This window comes from Cajanus cajan, chromosome 9 (assembly GCF_000230855.2).
Source record: "Cajanus cajan strain Asha chromosome 9, NIPB_CcT2T_4, whole genome shotgun sequence".
NCBI classification, from domain to species: Eukaryota; Viridiplantae; Streptophyta; class Magnoliopsida; order Fabales; family Fabaceae; genus Cajanus; species Cajanus cajan.
In genome coordinates this window covers 20696931-20712262 of record NC_138525.1, presented here as the reverse complement: position 1 = coordinate 20712262, position 15332 = coordinate 20696931, and the positions used below count along the sequence as shown (strand labels likewise).

Genomic DNA, 15332 nt, shown 5'->3' with positions numbered 1-15332 from the left:
AATATCAACAATGTAAAAACTAAAATAACTAACTGATATAATATAAGGTATTAATTGAAGTTTTACTCATTTGAGAACATATATGCCTTCTTAATACATATATGTAATTTTTTTTCTTCATAGAAATGATTTATACAATGTTCTAAGTCAACAATCAAAAACTAATTTGTACTTATAAAATGTGACTTCTACTAATCGAATATTATTTTAACACAAATAAAAATCAAATTTAAAAATATCAGATCATCTCTTCGTATCGCAGAGCAAAACTTAAAATCATTAGGAATATTTAAAATAATTTTTATAGATTAGAAATAACTCCTAATTAAGATTGAATTATTTCAACATTACTCAGCTATTCAAATCATATAAACCGAAGTGGGGAAAGTAACTAAGGATATTAGACTACGTATTGCTTTAACACTTTCTTTTGATATTATTGACGGAATTTGCGTTGGTAAAGGAAGAACCAATTTCTCACAGAAATATTTGTCAATTCCATCAGTAATCCATGAAAATTAGTTTTATATTCTTGACAGATTATTTGTTGGTAATATAATATTTTTCAAATCCAAACATTCATAATTTAAAAAATAATATATAAGACTACACAAATTAATAATAATAACAATAATTTTTTTTAAAAGATCCATTGGTGTCTAATTAATCATCAAACCATGTTTATGAAGTACAAACATTCATTTAAAACATAGATCCAACAATTCATAAGAAATATTAAACGTAAGTAATATATTATTAGTTAGTCACCTATACACTAAAGTCCAACCATTTATTATAAACACATTTATTTTTAACAGTAACATGACACAATTAAAAGATATAATTGGTTGTCAGTGTAAAAAAACTTTACACTGACAGTTTATAGGTGATTAACTCATATAATATTTCCCTTTACAATATAATAATCAGAATAGTCGGATGTTAGTGGTCTTGCTGCTATTAGTCTTCTTGTTGTAGCTCCTGATCATCTTGTTGTTGATGAATAATGTTTTGTGCATCAGGTGGTAGAATCGTTAAGATAACACCAACAAATGATTGAAACTGATGACTAAATCGGCCAGTATTCTCGCTCAATCTACGAATGCCCCCTTTGAGCTGTTTAATCTCATCTGAATCATATGAGCTACTAAAGGGTGCTTTCCTTTTAAGCATGGAGTTGTTGCCCCAAGAATGAGCTCTCCAGCCACTTGCAGCTTATTCCCAAGACGATTGCTACTACTTTCCTCCAAAGCAGAGTCAAGAGGGATGGTCTTTGATTCACCCACATAGAGAGAACAAAACTCAAAAGTATAATTTCATTAGTGTTAGGCCGTTAAACATAAACTGTTTTTTCAAGGTAAGAAGGAGTAGAGAAAATGGCTTGAGTCAATGTTAGAATATTAGGTGCTATAGTGCTGGTAAATCAGTGAGAATAAAAGGTGCATATAGAAAAAGTCTTATTGATGGAGGATACATATAGAAATTTTTTTCATCTTTTGCATGTCTGTTGAGATTTTCGTTGAAGTACTTTTGTTATAATTTTAAATCAGTTTAATTCCATCAACGGTCTCAAACACGGCAAGTATATCGGCCGTTCAAGTAGTAAAAATATCGTATCCACAGGGATTAGAAGGTAAAATAAGTATTTATTGACTATTCGTGACTAAAGAATAATTCCAATTTATAGTTTGTCATGTAAATGTGAGATGAAGAGCATGACTATTGGAATGTTAAAACTATAAAAAGATTAGTTTTAGAATGGGAAAGAGTAGAAATGGGATAATGGTATTGTGAGGCTGTGGGGGTCAGATTTCACCGAACGTAACACTAATGTATCCTTAATCTCTTGTTAAATTCATTGCTTATTCAACCCATAAGTTTACTCAAACCTAATCCCTTAGAGAAAGAGCCTAGGTGCGGATATTGAATATCAATCCCTTGAGTACCCAATACCTACACCCGCATTACGGGCTAGGGTTTAAGACTACTAATGGGTCAAGCTCTATCCCTAGATACAATCTCCACTAGGCATATGTTCCAGAACTAATTTCAAAGGTATTTCCCAATACTCAATGGAACCTTAAATCATGCAAAGGGTGATCAATCTAAAGCAAGCATTAAGCAAAGAAACAAACACAACAATGAATGAAACAGCAAATATATATATCATTGAAAACGTAAGGATTACAATAGAGTATGTTGGCTACATCTAACCCCACAAAATGGGTGAAACCACTCAACAAAGAGGGCAAATACAAAATAGAGATGAAAGAAGGATGAAGAACCGAAGGAAAGATCCGCACACGGACGATCCCAAGCCCTGGGAATCCCTTCCGCAGCTCCTGGAGGCGCCCAATGTGAGAATGGAGGTTTCTCCCCCAAAAATGGCTTCAAATACGGGCCTGGGAGATCAGATTAGGGTTCCGCGCTCGGCGCGTAAGTCTTGGTGCCCGGCGCGAAGCCTTCTCAACAAACTCTCTGCCTTAAGACACGTGCCTGGCGCAATTCATATTGCGCCCGGCGCATTGGCTTCCAGAGACGAAATACTCTGCTTTGCTCGCCCGGCGCGGGTCTTATTGCGCCCAGCGCATCACCTATTCTCTGCTCCTTAGCCTCTTTGATTTCCAATCCTATGGGTCTTCAATCCTCAAGTCTCTAGCTCAATACCTGCACAAAAAATGAGATGTATTAAGGTATTGTTAGCTAAATTTGGGTTATTATATCTGCACACAAAATGAACCAAAAAGAGAACAATTATATTGCAATGGTTCAGAGGATGACCGGAATTTGTTTAATAAGTCTCATCCAAAAAGAGGTAAAATTGAGACTTAACAACTCCCCCAAACTTAGAACCTTGCTTGTCCTCAAGCAAAAGGTCATTAATCTAGCAGATAACAAGCAATGCAAGTGTGTCAAATTCTACATCCCAGTTCACTTGTATTTTCTTTTCGCAAGCATGAACCTAAGATGGATCTCCAGTCACAATTATTGCAAAAGAACATGACAAGGTGCAAACAAAGGTTTCAAAAGAGATCAAAGAGCTGAGAAGAGTAATGATTATCTGTGTATACATCCTCACTAGGAAAGTGTTTCTCTCTATGCACACTAGTGTATCAGGGCGAGTGTTTCTCTCTAGTCTACTACTCATGCCACATGATTTAACTTTGCTCTTCGTTTCCAAATGAAACCAGTGGTGAAACTAATGTAGACACTCATCACAAGGTCTTTATTAGGGCAATTCTGGGTTAAGCAGTAGCAATTTCATGGTTTTTCAATGATTGAAGGTGCTATAACTTAAGAGAGCAATTGAGATTGTACAATGATGTCCCTCTCCATACCCCAATACAACATTTTGGCACATGCCCTTTACCGGATCCAAGCCATTAGCCTTTATGAGATGCATATTTACACTTTTGCATCTTAAAATTTTTGTTTTTGTTTTGCTCTTTTTTTTTTATTTTTTTTTTATTTATTTTTTTTATTTTATTTTGAATGGCTGACCACATACTTTCTTCTTCCCAAAATTCCTCACTTAACAACTTCCCCAAACTTGTTTGATGTCATTAATTTGCTCTCTTAACCAAAGCAAAGGTTATGGTTAAATTTTCTATGGCTTGGGATAAGTGGAAGGTGTGGTGTTTAGGCTTATGAAAGTATGGGTCAAGTGAAAAGTGGGGATGGCTTTTTGGCTTAGAAGATTAACAAAATATGGAGATATAAATGCCTTGATCATATAAATGCACAACATAAGCAAACCACCAGGGAAACTCAAGCAAAGTCTATCATGCAACTTAAGTGTAGTTTACTCATTGGTGTTTGGGCTCTAACCTCACCCGGCTATGCATCCACAACCTATCAAACTCAGCTCAGTTCTATGATCAACATTGAAACCCGTATGCAACTAGTCATGAACTAAAGATCTAATGTGACTTGAAAATGTCTAGGGTACATGCACCATAACATCAAGCAAACTACAATCCAGAATTGACCACAAGCAACGCAAGTATCAACAAGATTAAAACCTTTGCTAAAGCAGAATATTCACAAAAAGAACCAACAGTGTAATCACCAAAAGAGATAGATATAAAAATAGTTAAAATACTGAAAATAAAAGACAGAAAAATAAATTGCAAGAAACAAAGGCAAACTAAGGTGAGCTCCATCTGCTTCCATCTATAGGGTCTGGTCATCATCATCAGCAGCTGCTCCACCATCATCAACTCCATTAGCATCAGCAGCTCCACTCCCCCAAACTTAGGAGCCTGGTCCCCAGGCCAACCAGTATATGCCTGAAAGTCCTAGTAACCAGAAGTGGTGAAAGAGTATAATCATGAAAGAACATGGTGAGCATAACAATTAAACACAGTGATGACATGCAGTTATAACCAAGATGAAGAACATCCTTAGACCAAAATTAAGCACAACAAACAAACACAAAGAAGCATGATTGAAAATAGATAAACATGGGGTATCAGGAGAGTGCGCGCCGGGCGCGACACAGGCGCGCCGGGCTTGTTATCAGTAAAAAATATAGAGGTTTCAACTCTGATGTCGCGCCGGGCGTGACTGATGTCGCGCTGAGCGCAATTTCAATTGCGCCTGGCGTGGTGGTTCCAGAGACCACAATTCGAGTCTTGTGTTAGGCGCGAGGTAAAGCGCGTCGGGCGCGTAACCCTGATATGGTCAGTTTTTGCCTAAATTTGCTTTGAAAGGAGGCTTTATAACCACCCGGAAACAGAGTTACCTCATCTCTCACACTCCAAACAAAATATACCCTATATTTACTCATTCAAACATGATTCAAACACTTAACAATTAACACAAACAACACATAACACAACAACATATAACACAAAACATATATAACATAAAACAACATATAACACAATCCAACACATAATACAAAACAACACATATATCACAGAACGACATGCAACACAAATCTAAAACACAGTTCAGATCTCTGGGTTGCCTCCCAGGAAGCGCTTGTTTACTGTCCCGAGCCTGACGATGACCAACTTGAAGTGCTCTACTCTCCTTCTCCTCCTGTTGCTTTTGTTCCTCCTTGCTTTGTGCTCAATCTGAGGATTGCTCAGCAACTGCTCAGAGAAATTGGTCAATCTAGTTCACAGTACCTTGCATACAAGAGAAAGCAGAGGACTAGAGCGCACAGGTTAGCTTCAACAATTCATTGCCAGCACACAAATAAAAATAACAATAAAAACAAAAGAATAAGTCACAAATAGCTACAAATACTAAATCGCCATTCTAATCCCCGACAACGGCGCCAAAAACTTGTTGAAATTTCCGTTGAAGTAATTTTGTTATAATTGTAAATCAGTTTAATTCCATCAACGGTCTCAAACACGGCAAGTATACCGACCGTTCAAGTAGTAAAAATATCGTATCCACAGGGATTAGAAGGTAAAATAAGCATTTATTGACTATTCGTGACTAAAGAATAATTCCAATTTATAGTTTGTCATGTAAATGTGAGATGAAGAGCATGACTATTGGAATGTTAAAACTATAAAAAGATTAGTTTTAGAATGGGAAAGAGTAGAAATGGGATAATGGTATTGTGAGGCTGTGGGGGTCAGATTTCACCGAACGTAACACTAATGTATCCTTAATCTCTTGTTAAATTCATTGCTTAGTCAACCCATAAGTTTACTCAAACCTAATCCCTTAGAGAAAGAGCCTAGGTGCGGATATTGAATATCAATCCCTTGAGTACCTAATACCTACACCCGCATTACGGGCTAGGGTTTAAGACTACTAATGGGTCAAGCTCTATCCCTAGATACAATCTCCACTAGGCATATGTTCCAGAACTAATTTCAGAGGTATTTCCCAATACTCAATGGAACCTTAAATCATGCAAAGGGTGATCAATCCAAAGCAAGCATTAAGCAAAGAAACAAACACAACAATGAATGAAACAGCAAATATATATATCATTGAAAACGTAAGGATTACAATAGAGTATGTTGGCTACATCTAACCCCACAAAATGGGTGAAACCACTCAACAAAGAGGGCAAATACAAAATAAAGATGAAAGGAGGATGAAGAACCGAAGGAAAGATCCGCACACGGACGATCCCAAGCCCTGGGAATCCCTTCCGCAGCTCCTGGAGGCGCCCAATGTGAGAATGGAGGTTTCTCCCCCGAAAATGGCTTCAAATACGGGCCTGGGAGATCAGATTAGGGTTCCGCGCCCGGCGCGTAAGTCTTGGCGCCCGGCGCGAAGCCTTCCCAACAAACTCTCTGCCTTAAGACACGCGCCCGGCGCAATTCATATTGCGCCCGGCGCATTGGCTTCCAGAGACGAAATACTCTGCTTTGCTCGCCCGGCGCGGGTCTTATTGCGCCCGGCGCAGCACCTCTTCTCTGCTCCTTAGCCTCTTTGGTTTCCAATCCTATGGGTCTTCAATCCTCAAGTCTCTAGCTCAATACCTGCACAAAAAATGAGATGTATTAAGGTGTTGTTAGCTAAATTTGGGTTAGTTATATCTGCACACAAAATGAACCAAAAAGAGAACAATTATATTGCAATGGTTCAGAGGATGACCGGAATTTGTTTAATAAGTCTCATCCAAAAAGAGGTAAAATTGAAACTTAACAATGTCTAGCAAGGATATTACCTTATCCTATAATAATGGCAAAACCAGGAGAATCTCTTTAACTATATCAACATTTATCATTGGACTTTTGTTGGGCACAAGAGGAAAAGAAAACTTCATTAGTGGAAGTACACACACGAGAGAAACAAAAATAGAGAAATAAACTCAGAAATTAACGTGGTTCGGCACTTCTTGCCTACATCCACGAACAAACTCAACAAATTATTTTATTTGTCCACTTGCAATTTTTACAAGGATAAAATTGCAAACTCTCTCACACAATTTTTGCACGGAAAAATTGCAAACCCTCTCTTGACACACAACTACAAAGTCCCCAATACACCCAAGAACTAGAGTTGTTGTGGTGAATAGACCCAAACTATCACCCCTTATTTATAGTAGTAGTCTACTACTTCTCTTCTTCAAAACTACCTGATGTGGGACTTTGGAGGATACCCACACACTTTGGGCACAACATATCCTCCCTTCATCCAAAGTCTCACATTAATCCATCATCATTCTCAAGTTTTCTGGCGAAACTTGAAAACTCCTTCTCACAAGTTTTTCTGGCGAAACTTGAAAACCATCTTCCTCACAAGTTTTTCTAGCGAAACTTGAAAACCTCTTCTTACAAGTTTTTCTGGTAAAACTTGAAAACCCCTTCCTCACAAGTTTTTTGGCGAAACTTGGAAACTCCTTCTTTTCCTCATGAGTGCGGGACATCTTTTCCTCCCTGGTACACTGCTTCTCTTCCTCCCTTGGTCAAAACCTCAATTCTTTTCTCATGTGGAAGATCAAACAATGCTGCAACCACTGAGCATACTAAGAATTAAAAATCCCACAGAGCCGCACCACACCAACAGGCTCTGATACCACTTGTTGGGCACTAGAGGGAAAAGAAAACTTCATCAGCGGAAGCACACACACGAGAGAAACAAAAATAGAGAAACAAACTCAGAAATTAACGTGGTTCGGCAATTCTTGCCTACATCCACAAATACACTCAATAAATTATTTTATTTCTCCACTTGTAATTTTTACAAGGATAAAATTACAAACCTTCTCACACAATTTTTGCACGAAAAAACTGCAAACCATCTCTTGACACACAACTACCCAAGTCCCCAACCCAAGAACTAGAGTTGTTGTGGTGAGTAGACCCAAACTGTCACCCCTTATTTATAGTAGTAATCTATCACTTCACTACTTCAAAACTATCTGATGCGAGACTTTGGTGGATACCCACACACTTTGAGCACAACATATTTTGAAAACTCCCTTCTTACAAGTTTTCTTAACCAAATGCTATGCATCAAATAACTGCACAAACACCATACCCGCCACGCACAGACAACGATTGAGAGAATAAGGAACTGGGAAAAGTTAAATCAAATTTTTTTTATATCATTCCATTTTCCAAATACATATTAGACATCCAATCAAGTCCCATATCTTAACATTCTAAGCACACACTAACATAACATTCCCTTACAGTTCGAAACAAAAAGGGAAACAACCATAATTTGAGAAAAAATGTACATCAATGGTTGCACAGAATTGGGACCCCTGGTCGAGAATACAACTATGATTGGAGCTGGCTTTACCCCTATATATGTTCTTGTAGCAATCAAGTAAGCTAGAATCTCCCTGCAACAACATATTTATAAATTAATGTGCTTCACTTGTTGCAAGTATAAATTAAGTACAAATTTACCACACATTTACATAAACAAGAATTAATAACCAGCACAGTCACAGTCACACTACATATTTATAACAATTGATCATCAAATCTTTGAAACAATTGATCATTTAAATATCTATATAAATGCAACCAAAATTATAAATGAAAACATGACAGTTCACCGAAAGTTTTAAAAAGATATCCGAGGATCATAAGCTGCAAATTAAAATTGACATGAATAAATGTAATTTATCGAGTAACAAGCTAAAAAACTATTACTTTTGAGGGTGAAAGTGTGAACACAAATGAAAAATAGCAAGAAAAGTAATGCATTGGATATTGGTTAATTAAATTATTAAATCATGTAAGGACAAAGAGATATTATAGCTTACATGTAACTAATAAGGCAAAGTTACAAAGTGTAACTTGCGCTGTGACATGTGTAACTAATAAGGCAAAGTTTTCCTTTGGCTCACAATTCACAATTGTATGCTTTTATTAATTCTAATTCTATACTTGACATATTTCCTCCTTTACATATTTTCATCCTTTACAGAAACGTAGGTAACAAAAAACAAGTATCAGGATTAGAGTACTCATGTGCAGTGTACTATTATTTGTTTCTTAGAAAAGTATAATCGGTTTCAATTACTTGTTGAAGTAATGCAAGAGAAATCAAATTATTTTTAGAATATGAATTAGTAAGAAATTGAATTTTATTAAACTAAATCCTATATTGACTTAATTCGAAATAATTTATTCAAGTCTATCATCTCAACAGGCAGTTCAATTACTTCTTAAAAGAGGGGCATAATATTTCAAAGTTGGACTTAGATAATAATGCTAATGAGCATTTTCGTCTGGTAACCTTCAAAGATGGCTTTGAATTCCTGGATGGTAGATGCAGCTAATGGTCAAGGTAAATAATTTTCTAGCATTTACTTCTTATAAGAGGTTGAATCTTTTTGTGGTAAAAAACTTAAAATTAGTAATAGTAACCAAACCAGCGAGGGCAATTACTATGTCAATTTCACTAATTAAGTTTTGACTTGAGTCTCTTGGGAAGTGCCTCACCCTTGAATTACACAACATAAATTGTCGTGTTATACAATTAATTCTTTGGACTAATGTCGTGTAAACATTACTGCAGAGCATAGACCACCAGTAAAATAAAAGCAACTTACTAAAATGAACATTGTAGACTTCTATTTCAGAATACATGGATAGTTGGTCAAACTTGTGTATCCATCATCTTACCATCTAAACAATAGTGTTATGCTCAATCCCAGCTCAATATTCATAGTTAGATATTAGGCCCAAGAAATAATGTTAGTGACTACTCAATAGGTTCTAGAAATAGTTATTGGCATTTTTGGTATTCTGTTGTGATTGCATATCACATTCTTTATTAATTACTGTTGTAATTTGTAAATCCTTGTAATTACTAATGGAATGCTAGTAGAATTTAGTTCCAATTTCCTTAATCTTCTTTCCTTCTCAGGAAGCCCTCTGCCCTCGAACACAGCATTTCCATTACATAACAAGTATACTTATAAAAGTGATATTCATAGGTGACTCTATGTTGCATATATGACTAAATTAAATGCATTTTCTGAAAGAAGGTGATATTTATAATTATTGAAGTATACTTATAAAAGTGCAGTAATCTAAATTTTATCTATATTCTAATTACCAAGCAACCATTCTCCAAAATTTGAATACTTCATTCCAATCAAAGCAATACAGCAAATCCAACAATGTGAACGTTCCCCTTAAGCAACCAACCCAAAGATGCTCTAATAACTCATAATTAACACCAACACCTCCAACTAAAATGGATTCTGTTGCTGCTACTTCCTTCAGTTCACCACTTCTCCATGATTTCCATTCAAGAAGGTTACTCCTTCACCCCATTTAACCAATCATCGAAGCCCCCAACAGCCTGCCACGATTCAACAGAAACATTTCTCAGAGACTTGTCAGAAGATTGTTGGGTGCAATCAGCAAGCTAGCTCATCACAACAACCTGCGTTACCGGTGCCAGAAACCATTGTAACCATAGCACCATTGGATCCAGAAGTTTTGGTGCGGAACTATAGGGAACTTAGCTAATGCACTAGTCCTTATCTATTTAATGACATAATGGTTGCAGTGGAATGGACCCTAGTCAACTATAAAATTGGTTGTTAAGACTAGTCAACCACCCATCACTCATCCATAAGCAATAGCCCACCAAAATATCTTTTTTTTGTTGTTTCTATTTTACCTCCACCCTCCCCCTCTTAAATGTACAAAACTAATTCAAATTGTAATTGCACTATTTGCATACATCACTGTACAGGGCACACCCTTTTGGGCATATACTAAGCTACATTTGGAATGTTCACATCATAAAGGACCATTAGAAAAAGGTAATTCAAATTGCACTTCATTACTTCTCTCTCTTGTGCACATGAACTCTGAGTTCATGATAGATTTATGTAAGACACATTCTTTCAATTAAGTAAACAATATGTACGTTAGTGTACCAATATTTTTCCCCCGTATTAAGCACATAAACTTAAAATCTCACAATAGACTTGAGACTACCCCTCATGAATAAAGACTAAATCCATTCATCCTTTTTACCTATTCTTTTCTGTTTCGATGTTTCCTAAACATCGAGCAAACAATTAAAAGATAATGTCTCCCAGCTATCCTCTTTTCCCATGAATAACATTCCTCTCCTAAGTATGAATTCAAATCTGTTATAAGTCATCTCCAATGAGGGTTCTTAACCATGTTCTCAAATATAAAAGTTGGTTCTTGTAAATTTTACCATTAGACCAGTCTTACGTGTAATTCACCATGTATGAACCGTTCTTATATAAAAACCCTCAAGAGCCGGATTCTTATTATAAATGTTATATTATTAAGTTTAAGTATTAAACTTTACATTGTAGTGTGTGGTTATTTCCTTTGTGATTCTGTCGCATATGGATACACACTGAGATTAAAGAATGATTGCAATTTTTAAAAAATATTAATTACATTAATTTGTGAAATTATACAAACATTTTTTTTAAATCATTTCAATAAATTCTTCATAAGAGATGCTTGTGAAATATATAAGAGGATGTTTGTGTTAGTATAACATATAAGAGGAGATATGTGTGTAAAACACAAAAGGGAGTTAGTGCAAGAATAAAAAAAATTATAATGTTATATGTAATTTGAAAAATGTTTAGAGATTGCATGTGTAGTTTGAGTAAAGATCGAAAAAATAAATCTTTTATTTATGTTTTTATGAGTTTAATTTTATTAAATTAATTTCAATATTTTAGTAAATATAAGTGAACACAGAACACGTTTTGAGTTAAAAATATATCACATCATAGGCATACTATGTATTAACATAAATTTGTATATGTATTAATAATCTGGATTCTATAACATATTTTATATGAATTTTTTTTATCATAGAGTCGTGGAGAGATATTATTATATATTGAAAACAAATTCCGCACTTCCTTTTTAACAAACTTTATACATCTATAAAAAAAACGAAAAAAAAACTTTATACATTATCAACAATTATTGTTTTGAAGTTCCAATATTAGAAAGTTGTTTTTCTAAACTTAATATCCTTTTACGGAGAAACTTTGTAAAATTTTTAAGTAAGTTGAGAAAAATATCATAAAGCTTCCAAATTTTTAGTTTCTATACAGGATAGATTAATAGTTATAATTTTTCTATTTTTTTTCTTGAGACTTTGTTCCTAGATTAATTAACTTTTTTTTTTTTTTAATCTCTTCCTATTCAAATTTTTATCCTTTATCAAAACTCCAAAAGGTATATATGTGATTCAACTATTGAAGTTCCTAATAAAAAAGATTTTTCAGGAAGTGAGGAAACTTAAAAAAAAAAAAAAAAAAAAAAAAAAAAAAAAAAAACTCATTGGATGGCTTAAGACAAAATATGTAACGAGACTTCGGTGGCAAATTTTAACAAAAAAAAAATTTGATCAAATCAAAATAATTAAATCATATACTTGAAAAATTATTGATGTGTCATACATGAAAATTTATATACCCACTATAATGGGGAAATCAAAGGGAGATACGAGGAAATGACTCTTCTCGCTCCAATGGAATTGAATCCAGTACAGTGATATATATATATATATATATATATATATATATATATATATATATATAAATAAAGAGAGGTATAGGATTCGGGTAAATTCTCTGACGGACCATTTAAAGAAGTGGTGCATGGATGGTGAATGAATAATGACCGTAGATTAAGTGTTAAGAAAAGTAAACGGTTGAGATTTAATTTAATGAGTAAGTTTTAACAATTGCAGAGTAGTCCCTTGAAATTTTTTATTGAGGGACATTTTGTATTGTGTTTAGGGTTTCATTTAGCATGTGGGGGTGTTACGATTGTCTGGGTAGTTTGTTGGCAACCATGGTTGAAGTAGGGCGGCTGACGGTGGTGGTGTTTTGTTTGTCGCAGTCCGCAACCCCTTTGAACATCCGTTTGAGTGACATGGTTGAAGTAGGGCGGCTGACGGTGATGGTGTTTTGTTTGTCGCAGTTAGCAACCCCTGTGAACATCCGTTTGAGTGATTTTTTAGATCTAAATAAATGGGTTGTAAAGAACGAAGTGTTTTGCAAATGAAAAAGGCATTATGCATTATTGGTCGGTATTTTACTTTCCGTGAGGCGGAGATTTGAGGTAAAGGGTTTGTTGATTGTGGAGTCTGAATAGCGGATTGATGATGGGTGATTTTTTGTTTTAGTTGTTTGTTAACATTGTTGTTTGGTTGTTATACCTTTTTTTTAAATTGTAATTTGAAGATAGCATATGTGGTTGTTATACCTTTTTTGGTTTAGTTGATCCCTGATTTTGTGTGTATACGTTTGTATTGTTGTATGTGGCCCCATAGATTGTTAAACTCAAAATTTGATTAGTTGAAGCAGAGAATGCAGAGACACAGCTACAACTTAAAGAAGTTGAACATCCAATATTGGGGATTTTTTGTTTTAGTTGTTTGTTAACATTTTTGTTTGGTTGTTATACCTTTTTTTTAAATTGTAATTTGAAGATAGCATATGTGGTTGTTATACCTTTTTTGGTTTAGTTGATCCCTGATTTTGTGTGTATACGTTTGTATTGCTGTATGTGGCCCCATAGATTGTTAAACACAAAATTTGATTAGTTGAAGCAGAGAATGCAGAGACACAGCTGCAGCTTAAATAAGGTGGACTAAGTAGGTAGACTTTATGAGGAGGTGGTGGTGATGGTTAGGTGTTTGTGGTGTTTGTGTAATCCTTAATGTTGTGAATTGTTGTAGAATGTTGGGTTTGTTAACAGAATACAAATTTTGTCATAGTTGATGAATGACATGTGTAGCAGAATACGTTATTTTGAGGTCTGTAATTAATAATTACAAGAGTCGTGGCCAAATGAATTCATGGTTTAAGGAGAATGGTGTTTAAAACTCAGGTTCATTATATTTGTCTGCTTAAAGAACCATTGATTAGGAATTATAAAGGATATGTAGCAGTTTGATGAAATGAAAATATGTATTTGTTAGTTGATATTCTATGTTTATTTGTTGAAACGTGAAATTGAACAGATTAGTTAGTATGGATTTGGTATGGGAAGTATAAATTTTTTGGTTTGGTTATGTGAAACATGATAGATATGTTATAGTTATGGTCATTTGTGTTGTAAGGTGTGGTTTAAGTTAGTATGTGGTTTTAGTTGAAGATCATTTAGGATGTAAAACATTTAGAAATGACAGTGCTGGTTGCACGTATTTTGGGTGATGTGGAGAATTGAATGTGATTAGTGTATGTTAGATTTAGAATATATTGGTTTGTTAAATTTTGATAGTTGGTAACTGTGTATGGATTTGTGCATGTTTGTAGTAGATGAAATTGGTGTTTAGGTATTGATTGGAAGTTGTTAATTGCATAAATACTGGTTTAATAATGTCAGTATGGAATACTTATTAAAAGCATGTGATTAAAAATGGATTTGTGTGTTTTTGGATGTAGAATATAATAAAAATCATGTTTAAATAGTACATTAAAATTATAATTATATTTGATTAATTGCATAATATAAATCACAAAATATGAAACACAAAAATGTGATTGTTTTTGGGTGAGTCTTAGAAAGTTGCGAAGAAAGATAGAATTACATTGGATCTGTTGCAATATATGTATCCAAAAAAGGAATCAAAAAATAATTGGGCCAAGTGATACAATTTTTTTGTTGCAGAATAAGGATAAAAAAATGTGCAGCCCAGCCGATGATATTAATCCGAAAGGTGTAGGTTCATTCGTCAAGTTGTTTTGTTGAATTGAAGTTATGATAGTCCAATACTTTGACAGAATTCTGCAGCTCTCATGTGGATGGTGCGTTTACATTCATTATGATCACCGGAAACCAAATCTAACGCAATTTTCATTCGAACAGTTTCTTCATCAAGGCTCTGAAAATGTTACATTGTTTGACATATATTAATATGCATAAGTAAAATAAAATGAAATTTCAAATGTATTGCATTATTTGCTCACCACTTTGATTAAGTTTGGTTGAAATGCATATTCCATATCCATCCATTGTAAAACCCAAATAATAGAGTTGTTACTGTTATGCATTGGAAAAAAAAATTTGTGAATATAAAATTCATTACGAAAAAAAAATGTAAAGTAAAATAGTATTGGAATAGTATTGGTTACCTATGTCCACAATTTGGAACTGCTCTTCCTTGCAAAATCTCCCAGCTTTCTCCATGTACTAATTCTTTAACAAAATGTTGAGGATAAAAACTTGATTCCATCATTTGTATTATGACGTTGGACTGAAAGAGGAAAATAGTATGTGACAAATTGATAGTGAAGTTAGGATGGTTGATTTATTTGGAGTTAATTCTGACATACTATTCGCATCATGTTGTGACGTCTACCAGCCATTCTTTCCTCCTTCAGATAAGAATCCAAATGGTATATTACATTGTCTTCT

At 34.5% G+C, this 15332-nt stretch overlaps 1 long non-coding RNA gene across 1 annotated transcript; it reads left to right on the top strand.

Annotated features, from left to right (window-relative positions):
- Nucleotides 1-12588: 12588 nt before the first annotated feature.
- On the top strand, nucleotides 12589-14867 carry LOC145951853 (uncharacterized). Its single transcript, XR_014429797.1, has 2 exons — nucleotides 12589-13031; nucleotides 14586-14867. It is a non-coding gene; the product is annotated as an uncharacterized LOC145951853 (long non-coding RNA).
- Nucleotides 14868-15332: the final 465 nt, after the last annotated feature.